This window comes from Bombus vancouverensis, chromosome 9, assembly GCF_051014615.1.
Source record: "Bombus vancouverensis nearcticus chromosome 9, iyBomVanc1_principal, whole genome shotgun sequence".
In the NCBI taxonomy this organism is placed as follows: Eukaryota; Metazoa; Arthropoda; class Insecta; order Hymenoptera; family Apidae; genus Bombus; species Bombus vancouverensis.
In genome coordinates, this window is record NC_134919.1 from 14,641,376 (window position 1) to 14,654,325 (window position 12,950).

The following is a 12,950-nucleotide window of genomic DNA, read 5'->3' on the forward strand; positions in this document are numbered from 1 at the left end:
CATGTAATTTTTGTAGTATATAAAGTTCGTACTTTAAAATACGATTTTTAAATTTTCGCGGGTAATTCAAATGGTCTAAGGTGTATATCATGATCTCTTATATCTTCTTAATACAGTTTCTAAAATAACAAAGCACAAAAATATATAGCATAAAATGATATAAAATGATGACAGATAAGATACAGATAAGGAAGAAAAAGTTCTTACATTTCTGCCTTATAAAACCACATAACATGCATATGACACTTTCTTGTTTCTAACATTTAGAGAATAGGAAATACTTAATAGAGAAATGACAGCATGTACGTAAAGTAAATAAGTATGTATGTAAGTAAATTACAGCAAGCTGAAGATTCGCTTTATACGCGTAACAGAGACGCGTAATTACCAAATAAAAGCGTACCTATCGTTGCCGGTTTAATAAAGGAAGAATTTTATATAACCATTGTCTCCACTATGTTCGACAATAAAAAAAAGTCTAAACATAATTTCCTCATTCTTCATATCGAATTGTGATTGTGTAAAATGTAATCTTTTTTGAGGTCGGTATTTCAGAACACGTAAATACCATCCCCACAACTCATCCGTAATTCATTCAAAGCGACTTCGAAACCTACGATGGCGCTGCTAGTTCTCTTTTCTGCCTCCAGATGTCTCTGCAGTCGGGAGCAACACGTTCAGTCAGCGACCGAGTGTCGCGAGTGTAGCTCGTTAGTATTGTGACTGTGACTCGCTTATCTGAGCGTGCTGCTGAGCGTAATGTAGAGGCGCGGGAGAGGCAAAAGCGTACGGACGCTTTCGATTCCGTGGGAGATCTGGTCGGTGAGTGACGGACAGATGCGTGCGCGACGAAGTACGCTTCAGCGGCTTCGGTGTCTCGCTGATTTCGAGTAACGAAGTCGTTAAGAGCGCGTGCGGGCAGCAAATTGTGTGCCTCTTTTTTTCTTATTTTTTTTCGACATGGTAGGGATATACCGTTATTCACGAACGTTTCTCCGTTTCGATGCCTCCCCTAAAGCTGCATAAATCGACGGTATACCTGGTATACCCCGAACGCTAAGCCGAAGATCGATTAAAAGAGAAAAACCGGTTCATGGAAGTTTCCTCGTGGAGAGAGGACAACGCGGATAACGCAAGCTAAGAAGCTGTCCTGCGGAGCAAGGTTAGGTGAGTACACTTACCAATCCGGCACCGCTTTAGTCGCGTGGTACAAAGCGTTTCACGCGTTCCTCCCGCTGCATCGATTTTCGACCGCGTATTCCAGCCAGATTCTTGCCCTGTCAGCCCGTAGTTGGACCGTTTTTACGGTTTGTTGTCCCCTGTCGCGCGTTTGGCTAGCTTATAGAGACGCTCGTGTATATCGTACTATGTATACACGGACAAAGGCGTAACCTATTTACATGTATACGGGGTGACCTAGCAATCGTCGTACAATCGGCTACAGAATGACTCTACGTGAAAAGACAAGTGGAAAATGTAGAATACCATTTTTCCATATGATGCTCCGTTTTCGAGGAAATGGAGTTTAGAAATCTGTCAAATTAAACTTGGCCGATTACCATCTAGGTATGAGCAAATAGTCGACAGCAGATTATTCTACATGTAAAAAGAAGTTAAAAACGTACGATAAAGTTTTTCCGTTGAAGGCCATATTGTCAGGAAAATAAAATTTGGACGTGTTTAATTGGAAACTGATCTAATAGATACACGCGCGTGATAAATTTTCATAAATTATTTTTCTCAGCAAAAAAAGTATTACACGAACAATTTTATTTTATATTCTTGACTTGCTTCTTTACATAGAATCGTTCTATCGGCAATCGTACCACGATTACTGAGACACCCTGTATTTACACGTACGGCCTCTGTACGCCGACTCCTACGTGTGGCCATATCTTTGTGGGGCACAGGTGAATGGAAAGGACTATCCACGATGTATGTTATGTGAGAGAAGTTCTCGAGGAAGCGTGACGTGACGCGGTTCAGTAGGACGCGATCACTTTGGAGGAGGAATTGATCGGGTCGCGTTCAGAGCAGCGGCCGCTACTGACACTCTAATAAATCTGCGGACCTTTAAAGGTTTAAAACCTGATACAAATCGATGTTTAAATGCATCGTGATTACCGCTCATTCTGCGAAGAGTTTCGCAGAGGACGCGAACTCCGTTTGCATACAGTACTCTGCAAAAGTCTTAGACCGTTCACGATAGGAATCTTTTAATGGCGATTAATTGTGTTTTTAAAGAATGTCTTCGCATGATGTTATACAGAGATGAATATTACCTGTTTGCCGTTCCTTCTGACCCATACATTTTTTAGAAATACTTGAGCAAGTAGGCTTCTACATTAGCAACGTCGTGTATCATATTGTTTTGTTTCAAAGCCACTTTGCATTTCCAATGTTTTTTAGTCATTGGTATTCATATTTTATATTCATTCATATTTTTCATTCATTTCCATTATATTCGTTCGTTCATATTTTTATATTTATATTTTATATTCATATCTATATATAATATTAATATTTTATATTCTTACCAACGCGAGATGCGATTAAAGTCAACCGCAAAGTGGTTGTTACACTCGCTGTATTCACTTATCTCGTCGTGTTTTTAAACCAAAGATTCCGTTAATTTAATTAGGACAAAAACGGAAATACCAGTCACGATTACGATCTAATTCACATGGAACTTTTTTAGAAATTATTTTACGTACGAATTTTCACTATTTCGCTTCCTTTTATCGTCTCACGGGCCTCATTTAATACTATACGACAAATATTATTTTAATATCTGTTATTCATGGAAATGTTAACGAAAAACAGGCGAGTTTTAAAATTTGGAGCAATTTACAACGTGAAACGTTTCACGTGGAAAAAAGTCGACTAATGTTTTTCAAGCTACCGACAAAAGGGATCGCGGGGGAAAAAAGGAATAAAAACGCATCAGAAACTCGTTACCAGCAGCCAGTCGGTAGTTTTTTTTTTTCGTTTTTCTGAAAACGATTCCATTGTGTTCCACGTCGAAACGAAAATCCAGCGAACGCGCATCCTTTGTTAATATTTACGAGGCATGTAATTACGCCAGATCGGCCGAATTTCATTTGGCTCGGATTAATATTACCACGCCTGCATCGAAATTAGAATTCTGCGCTCGAGTCAATCGTATTGATACAATCGCACCGATCTTATTCCGATTAATATCGCAGAAGAAACGTAAAATTGGGTTTTTACTAAGACAGGAAAATTTTCAAAAATATTATATACAATGTCTTGAATTTACTTCGATGATTGTATACTTTATATATTTTTGCGAATCAAAGCTTCTTGGGATCGAATATAGTTTTTGTAAGGACTGTAAGAAATTTTCAAGATAAGAGATTTAGGGATCATGCACAAGAATTTCGTCGCATTAAATCGCTCGAGAAATTGAAATCGGTCTTCGTAAAGGTGAAAAGATTTAAAAAATTTGTTCGCGTACTGTCTCATCCGACATCGTTCTAAAATGGAAAATCACGAACAAATGTTCAGAGCAACGAATCTAAAGCCTGTTTAACATTTCTCACGTTCGTACCACGTTAACATCTTCTCCTATTTTTTCATCATTATTTAATTAATGCGCTCATGACACGACACCAGGAAATGATGGTTAATTCAATTTAAACGCGGCAGAATCTGGGTTAGTTCCAGATTAGAATTAGATTAAAATTAAGTTAAACCTCCACGGGGCAAACTGTCGCCGTGTTTCCGGGAAATTTCATTCTACAAAGATAACCTTGTCGGCAAATCGTTTACACGTCTCTCAACAACGATGGTATCGAAATTAACATTTTTATCGTATTCCTTTTTGATCTCCAACTAGACAGTCTATATATATGATGATTCGAAGCAGTTGGTAGCGTTTGTGCATTGTCGACCCAGAAATTTTTTGGCACGGTAAAATTCGGACATCTACTTTGCTAGCGCACCAAATTTGAGGACACGAAACGCAACTTAAAAATACCCAACAATATGCGATCGTTTCTAACTGACAGAATACAACATGAAAAGACTAAGTTGCCTAAAAGAAATAGATATACGTACATATACAAACTGTATTAATTCGTTAACTATTTTAGAGCTATCTAAATATTTGCTAATTAACATTACAAACTATGGTTACCAAATTAAGCACGTAAATACCATTTAAATATTTAGACATGTAAGTAATACTTGTAATTATATTAATATCCTAATCGCTAATACCCTACCAGCAGATGTGACGATAGATAATAAATAAAAACAAAAAAAATTGCAAGCACAAGAATTGAGTAGGATGTAGCTTCCGTAGATAGAAACGAAAATTTTGAATTAGGCTTGCTATCGTATTATCGTACTATCGGGACTTTGGTAGGTTAAGCTTCCGTAATTTTCTTTCGAAGAGATCGAAGAGACGAAGAGCAAACCGTGAAACGTAGTACCGTAAGTTTCGCGTTTTAAACGCAGTCATACGTAGTGCAATTATTAATATTCGTTTTCTGTAAAAAGTTGGAATTATCTTTTGCGTCTGATAGCAGAAATGCAGGAATTCTCAAAGATAAAGAGACAATTATTTCCCAACTCGTTCGTTCCGAATTCTTCTTCATTTTACCACGCTGTTCGAAGGTCGATACAACGTGACTGATGGAAAACAGACTTTGTCCTATTCCGCGTATAATTGTTAAAACTATCCGATCTACCCTGTCAGGTTTTACACCAAGAAACACCATGACAAGATTTTATTTATCTAAACCATTGTTCATACCAACATCTAACGAGGTGCATTATCAACGTTGTATAATTAATTTGTCGATGTAACGAATCGGAATTAAACTCTGCAATTTGCGAGCTTTCAATCGGCGCATCTGCAACTCAGGACGTATTTTATAGCGAGGACCTCGAGTTTTGCAGGCCAAGCACCAGAAGACGGTACAGTCTGTTTAATCGAGTTTGAGCCTGTTGGCCAGTCACCTTCCAATTCCATTTACGAAGCAACGCGGCAGAGTCAATTCCCTTTAACAAAATCTTCCTACGAATGCAAGCAACGCGCAGTTTCTACGTTTCTTATCTGTCGACGAAAACAAGAAACGTTGCAGAACTTTTTATCTAAAAGCGAGGCTCTGAAATATGGTAACACCAATCCGGCGATCGTAGACGAACGCCGGTTACGTTTTCGTCATTTTTCGAACGAACAAGTTTAGAATAACAGGTTTCTTAGATAGAGGTTGACTCTCTGTTCTGTAACTCGCTGTATGGTAGGCATCGTAACAGTAGTCGAAGAATGAAGCTGAGTCGAAGTCCTTTCACATTGTTTGAAATATACACGAAGAGGGTGGATCGGGGAACTAGGCCAGGCTCGAGTTCCTTTCTCGGTGAATACGAAGGAAATTCGCAAGAAGGAAAATAGTATAGCTTCTTATGATTGTATCGTTCGTCGAGAGATGAGTTCTCGTTGGGCATCTTGAAGAGATCTCGGGAGAATAGAACCCTGCGGATCAATACAATTTTCGCTGGAAATTTATAATTTTTGTTTTATCCGCAATTTTTAATTAAAATGTACCTTATAGAAACTGATCTAACTTATAATCTTCTTTTTTCTTTCTTCCTTTTTTTTTTTTTTTTTTAAGTGTCCCTTTATCGAATATTCCTAATTTTATACTTACAATTATTTGCGTTTATCTTATGGCAATACTTTAACACAATGCGCGGACTTCGACGTACTTTTCGATGCATTTATCATAATCGCTAGAGTAAATGTTAATGTTGTATCGGTATAAAATCAACTGTTGATACTTGGGTATAGGTAGATCCAAAGGATGTCTCCTTCAGAGGCTTCTGGATAAACCAAAGTAACAACTTTCGCAAGTTGGTTCTCGTGGCCTTTTATACCGTGTTCATGTGCTTTGGAATATCTTTTAATTTCCTGTTGGAATTTTTTCCTTGTGTTATCTGTTATCTGTTCCTGTTTCTTACATATCACGGTGCATTTAATACACTTCTTGGAACAAACGATCGCAGTAGACTGTCTATTTTCTTTACTTTAGGATATTTGACAGCCATGCTCCAGATTTGAATTCAATATGTCCATATAGGTTTGGCGATGGTCTTGTATTATAGATTCGCAGTTTACTGTTTGTATTCAGTTTGGAGTTGCTGGTTATGAAACAGTTCATAATTTCCCTGTTACTTTTTATTTCTTTCGTTTTCTCTCGCCTGTGTATTTTCCAGATTAGTTTGTTGTCCAAACAAAGACCAAAATATTTGAGGAAATTTGTTTGCTGGATTTCTGACTTACGAAAGTTGGCCCTTTTGTCTTTTCTTCCTTTAACGTAAAAGTCACGTGTGAGCATTTTATTGACTTCATTGTGATTTCGTTATCCTCCGTTCAGTCTTCCAACCTGTGACGTAATTTCTAATTTCGTAATTTGATTTATAATTAAAAGATCTGTAAAAAGAAAGGTGTTCTTCCTTAAGGTTCTTTCATTTCGAGAAATAAACCAGCGTCTGGCTGGTTTTGAGCGATAATATAAGTATATACCTGTTATTAGAATTTCCATATCTTGAAAATTAATGCTCGTAGAATTGTCAACTCGCCATAATTCTTATCGTAAATCTAAATTATGTTGAAACCGATAACCCTGGACAGTCTTTCGCAACATCAAAAAATGAAAAAACCAGCGAAGAAGAAAAATACACGGACTGATAAATTCTTTCTCCCTCCCCCTCTCTCTGCCTCCATTTCTCTCTCATGTAGCACATTCTCATAATTGTTCTTGACCACCCACGTAATATGGGACGATCGTGCAGCCACACAAGGAAGCAGTTCCGCGATGAGTTGCACAATTAATAACATTGTTCAAGGTTTTGAGGGCAATGAAATCGAGCGCAGTATCGGAAGAACGTACTTGGCCGGATTTATTGAACGCGTGCAGGCATGATAAAGTCTTTGACGCAGAAACTAGTCAATAGCAGTGATAATAGCTCCGTCGAAACTTCGTTTATCATGGTTGACTAATGAATCGCAAACACAATGAATTGCTCTCCTTTTACTTAGAAACGAAAACATTTATTTATTTATTATTTATTTAATTTGTCAATACTTATCTACTTATCTAGGTGGTTAAATCGTTCGGTAGAAAATTACAGAACAATATAAATCAAAGAAGATAGAATTCGGTGAATTTTTAAATCACAGTTACCCGTAACAAATAAACTTATCGTTAATTAACGACTTATTTACAATATTTCAAGCGTAGAAACGTTATATTCGCTTGCAACTATCTACGAAATTATTTGCTTTAAACGCAGCTTGATTATAAACGGGTTAAAGTTTATCATTATTTTAATGAATTTATGCTAACAGCAAATCATTTGATGACGCTTTAATAGCCATAAATTGCGTGCTTTTTAATTTCTGCCTGATTTATTGTCCAATAATTACCTCTGTAATATTTCTTTATATTTTTCTTCCTCCAAAAGGAATGTCTGAATTATCGATTCGCTTTTACTTCTATGCTTTATCATTACGAATTTAAATGTCGAATTTATTGCAATATCATTTGACTACGTTTTATCGTATTATTGTATTTCATTAATATTCATCCACTGTTTTATGCATTGTAAAATGTCCGGATATTGATTAGCGATAACGTATATGCATTCTCTGCACGTTTACGCCTTTAAACTTTTCATAGATGCATAAAACTCTGCAGTCTAATAATAATTAGCTTACCTGATCGTATTTTAACCAAAGAATAACGCGATACGGGAACCGTTATTTTTTCGATAATCGATCGAACAAAACTATTTGCTAGTAATTCGTGTTATTAAGTTCATCCCACGAGCATTTTCCAACGATATTGTTTAAAAATGGCAAATAATTGGAAATACTATAATACACGCGCCTTGGTGGCTACTTCGTTATTCGACGACTGGCCTTGTAGCTACCGAATGTGTTTCGCTTTTAAAGGAAATTGCAAAACGGTCTTGGTATAAATCGTGAGTTTATTATCGTTCCAGGGAAACAATTGTTCCATGAAACTTGAATGCCTTGGAACTTTGTACTATTTAATTTCACATCGATTCGTAATTTATTATCACGTGCTGTCCTCGTTATAACATTTCGCTTGTTTCTGTCTCTTAACGTTGGCTTGGAATTTTACTCGAACGTAATCTTCGGAAACGTGGAACTTGAAAATTAAAGGACCGATAAATAACTTCAATACATAAATTTGTTTATCCGTAGAAGATTAAAAACCCCGATTAAATATTACAGATAAATATTTATGGCACCTACCTTAAAGAACACAACATAGCTTCGATGTTTTTGTAGAAAAAGAGATACCATCGAGAGTTCTTCTCGCATCAATTGGCTTTTTATTTAATACCAATGAATCTTTGTTTGGGATAATTTTATCGTAGATAAACGATAAATAACATAGCAACAATTTGTATTTGTATATAAAACGTACGAATTGTTTGCAGAATATTTTCCCAAATGTAACAAAATAAGTAATTAAATTTCCTTTTTTAAAAAGTGGCCGTTTAATTTTCGATTACGATGAATAGTTATCTGGCGAATTCGTGAATTATCCTTTCGATTGCAGCGATTTCGCGCGGCACGGGCTTTCCTTGCTAAAATAATTACAACACGGTTCTTTGTTAGTCGCTTTCACGGTTTCGAGGGCATACACGAGACGAGGAAACGGCTCGAGACGATCTTGGCTCGCGTGCCATTGTCTTTTCCGCTAGTACTTTCGTGGATCGGTTATTTGTTCAAGCAACTCGTCTATCTGAACCGAAATGGAACGAGTTTCTTATCCGGCTTGTGAACAGAACGCATGTTAGACCGACAAAAGTTAATTCGTTTCGTTTGCCTTCGGTTACTTCTTCTCGTGTAATTTTAATATATTTTACACCTCTGCTATTACAACCCTTAGAAATTAATCTCACAGAGAACAATGATTTCTGTGTAAATATTCTACGAAGGTATCCATATTTGTCATGGAAAATTTTACCACTTTCTTGTACCGCATAAAACTTCATCGACGATTCAAATACGTTTTCTCGTAATTAGTTGGCTCGGCAGGAAAAGATTCGTCTTCGTCTCGCTGAGAAAATATTTGGCTTTTTCTTACTGTACAAACCGGTTCAACGTAAAATTCAGAGAATCAAAGTTCACATGGATACGTTTAATTTCACATTTTCTAGGTTTTGGCTTTTATGAAATTTCAGAATTTTTTTTTTTTTATTTAATATTTCACATTCACAATTTGTCCAATTTGGACATTTGGTAGAATTTTTTAGCTGTTTGATCATCATATGGGTGGCTACCCCCAGCGGGGTACCATCTTCGTGTTTGTTAGGTTATATTCTTTATGAAATTTCAGAATGTTTTAGATTTATTTCAAGGTAATTTCAGAGGCATATCGAACCTCGCTTAGGTAACAACGATGACAATTTAAAAAAAATCCAATGGATTATTTATAAGAGAGCTGGAAGATAATCGTAAATATTTATTCGTCAGACGTTTCTGCGAGTATTCGAATACTTTCTTCGAATACTCTACACCTCGTGGCAATAATAATAATATCTAAACGTTCACGAAGATACTTAGATGTACAGAACAGCGTTCTTTTTCAAATAAGAGTGGACTAGAATAAAAGACAAGTAACACGCTTCACGAAGTCGCCTGAATCGAAAATATCCTATTAAGTGATAGGAGGAAAATACGAGAAACCAACGGAACAAGGGGTGAATAGGGTGGAAGTCTGTGAAAAGCCAACCGGTTTTCTCCGGTTCGTTGTTTAAACCCGAAATCCAGCGACGTTGTAAAACACGCGGTTATTCTGTCGTCGAACGGTCGACGTGGATAATGAATCAGACGGTGGCACCATTACGGCAAGGCCAATTAATCGAAACATATTACGTTCCTGTTTGCAGTGCGTCAGAAATATACGCGAACTCGTACGACCTGTTTCTCGATTTTTCACGGCCTGTGAATATGCGTTAGACGACACGATACGTACATTCAATGGTCGATTATTGAAATTACGTTAATTATATTCTACAAGTAGAAAATATTATGCAAGTCTTCTATTTCATATCCTTTGGCTTGGAACGTTGGTAGAAAATTTCCTTGTTTACCGGAGTTGGAGTAACTTGACAAATTCCAAAGCGATACCGTAAATGAATTGTCAGATATACGAGAGGCGATCGATATCTAAGTAAAGCTGAAATTATTCGAAAACCATAATCTACTGAAAATCAGGTTTCTGGGCTTATCGAGCCTCGTTTAGGTAACAATAATGACAATTTAAAAATAATGGAATGGATTAGTTATGAGAAAGGCGAAAGATAATCGTAAGTTACGATCGATATTATAGCAAACACCGATTGATAGAAATTTTCAAATTTCCTCGTTTACCGGATTTGACAAATTCCAAAGCGATACCGTAAATGAATAGTTAGATATACGAGAGACGATCGATATTTAAGTAAAGCTGAAATTATTCGAAAACCATAATCTACTGAAAATCAGGTTTCTGGGCTTATCGAGCCTCGTTTAGGTAACAACGATGACAATTTAAAAATAATGGAATGGATTAGTTATGAGAAAGGCGAAAGATAATCGTAAGTTACGATCGATATTATAGCAAACACTGATTGATAGAAATTTTTCAAATTTCCTCGTTTACCGGATTTGACAAATTCCAAAACGATGCCGTAAATGAATTGTCAGATGTACGAGAACAGATAAAAAATTCTACCAAATGTCCAAATTGGACAAATTGTGAATGTGAAATTTTAAATAAAAAAGAAAAAAAAAGAAAAGATATACGAGAGACGATCGATATCTAAGTAAAGCTGAAATTATTCGAAAACCATAATCTACTGAAAATCAGGTTTCTGGGCTTATCGAGCCTCGTTTAGGTAACAATAATGACAATTTAGAAATAATGGAATGGATTAGTTATGAGAAAGGCGAAAGATAATCGTAAGTTACGATCGATATTATACCAAACACTGATCGATAGAAATTTTTCTTGGTACAATCGGTTTCTTTCCTCTCGAAGAAATAAGCCTTCGAAGAAGCGAAGCACGGGCTTACAACATCGCGGATCGTTTCACAGCTCGTTTTACGATTTCCTCTTTTGTAACGTTTCGTCGTGACAAAAAAGGTTGCTTTAACGGGCGTGAAATAATTTATTGTCACGAATGGCAATCCACTTTCGCAGCCGACCGGAAATCGTCGAACCGTTCACGAGGGTAGTTGCTGAACTTCCGACCCTCCTTCTTTTCCAACCGACAAGATCGGAAAATGATTACACGCCGAAACTTTTCTACTCTCGATCACGAACTTTTAAATAAGGTAGCCGTGGATCTCGTAAATAGTTCCATTCCAGATGATAACGAACGACCTACGATCAACTTACCATATCGTAATAATTATACTGATATTACGCGATTTAAAGGTTATTTAAACGCCTTTATACGTAGATATTAGAAATACGATACTTGAGATACCATGGAGTACACGTTACCCTAATTACAAAGGCTCGTGAAAGTATTTGAACTGTTGTTAAAACACTCGATGAACTACCGTTATACGTAATACGAAAGATTTTGCAATTTTATCAGCTCTATAACGAGATACGACTATCATGATTTCACTCTATGCACAACGTACACAACTACGCTTGAATCACGAGGAAAATACACGGATATCGATAAAAAATAAAAATATAATCGAGACAGAAATTGAAGATAGTTTGAGACGATTTAAGAGAAACAATTTCTTCTTTTAATTTATCAGGTAGGATTTTTTAAATAATCGCGGTTAAGAAAAGAAAATAGAAAAACATTATTTATACAAAAGACTTGAGCGTAAAACAAAGTTATATTAATACGTATCGTTTTATTATACGCTATGGAGGAAACATATGAATAAACAAATAAACTAATTTGTCGGTTAATGGCATTAGCTGTCTCGAGGGATTGTCACAAACTCCACGGTGATTAGTTTTATGCTAATTTTGCATACTGCTCGACGATAACATATCGTTTATCTTGGATTGCAATGTGTATCCGGTCCCGACGTCACACGTTTCGGAATTCGTTGAATGAAATAACTATAGATAAGCAATAACTATCTGAAACACGGGAATACACTTCGAAATTAACTTGTCACCGCGTAATCACTGACATTAAGGAGACAATTTACATGCTTGTATTATAATTATAACATGTTATTTAGTCTCTGACTGATAAGCCAGATAATAATTCATTACATTTGCAATTTTAAAGTGGAATATTATCATTTCGTTATATACTATATCGTTACTAAAATGTGCTTATGATTTTATGCTTTAACTGATATTTTATTTGCTTGATAAGAAATTGGAAATGGATTAAACTATCTTTCCTCCGCAAGACAAATATTTCTAGATAATTCGTCGGATATTCGTCGTTTGTTAATTTTCAAAAGGAACAAGTCTTACGCTCGAATCGAATAATGCATATCGCTGTTTTTATCTATTATCGTATCTATTATCAGAAGAGATATTACGAATTCGAATATACAGAATTCGCCGTTGTTCAAAGCACGATATCGAGTCACTTTGTTTATTTATTATTTCTCTATTTCGTCCATTTTACCAAATTGATTTTCTTCGATTAAAAGAAAACGTTCGATATTTTCGTCGCTATCGGAACCTCGCGATATTTTCCTTAATTTTCTTTCCCTTGCTTTCACCATTGAAACTAAAAATATTCTTTTCGGAACGAGAATAAATCATCGAAGAAATGTGGCAAATCCAAATTCGTGGAATTTCTCGCCTCTCAGAGAACGACGTATTAAATCCTCTCGCTTATCGCGCAATTTTGTCAGATTGGTTTCCTTCGATTAATAGAATCGTCGCGCTGCACATTTTTAT

General features: G+C 36.2%; 1 protein-coding gene across 3 annotated transcripts in view; it reads left to right on the forward strand.

The window, feature by feature from the left end:
- The first annotated feature begins 691 nt into the window (after positions 1 to 691).
- The window catches only part of fdl (fused lobes), a 39,940-nt gene continuing 27,681 nt past the window's right edge, over positions 692 to 12,950 (forward strand). For 2 of the 3 annotated variants that reach the window (XM_076621208.1, XM_033337964.2), the window contains exon 1: positions 692 to 1,167. The gene's annotated coding sequence lies outside the window, so the exon portion shown is untranslated. The remainder of the gene's footprint in view (positions 1,168 to 12,950) is intronic. The other variant, XM_076621209.1, reaches the window with a different exon arrangement.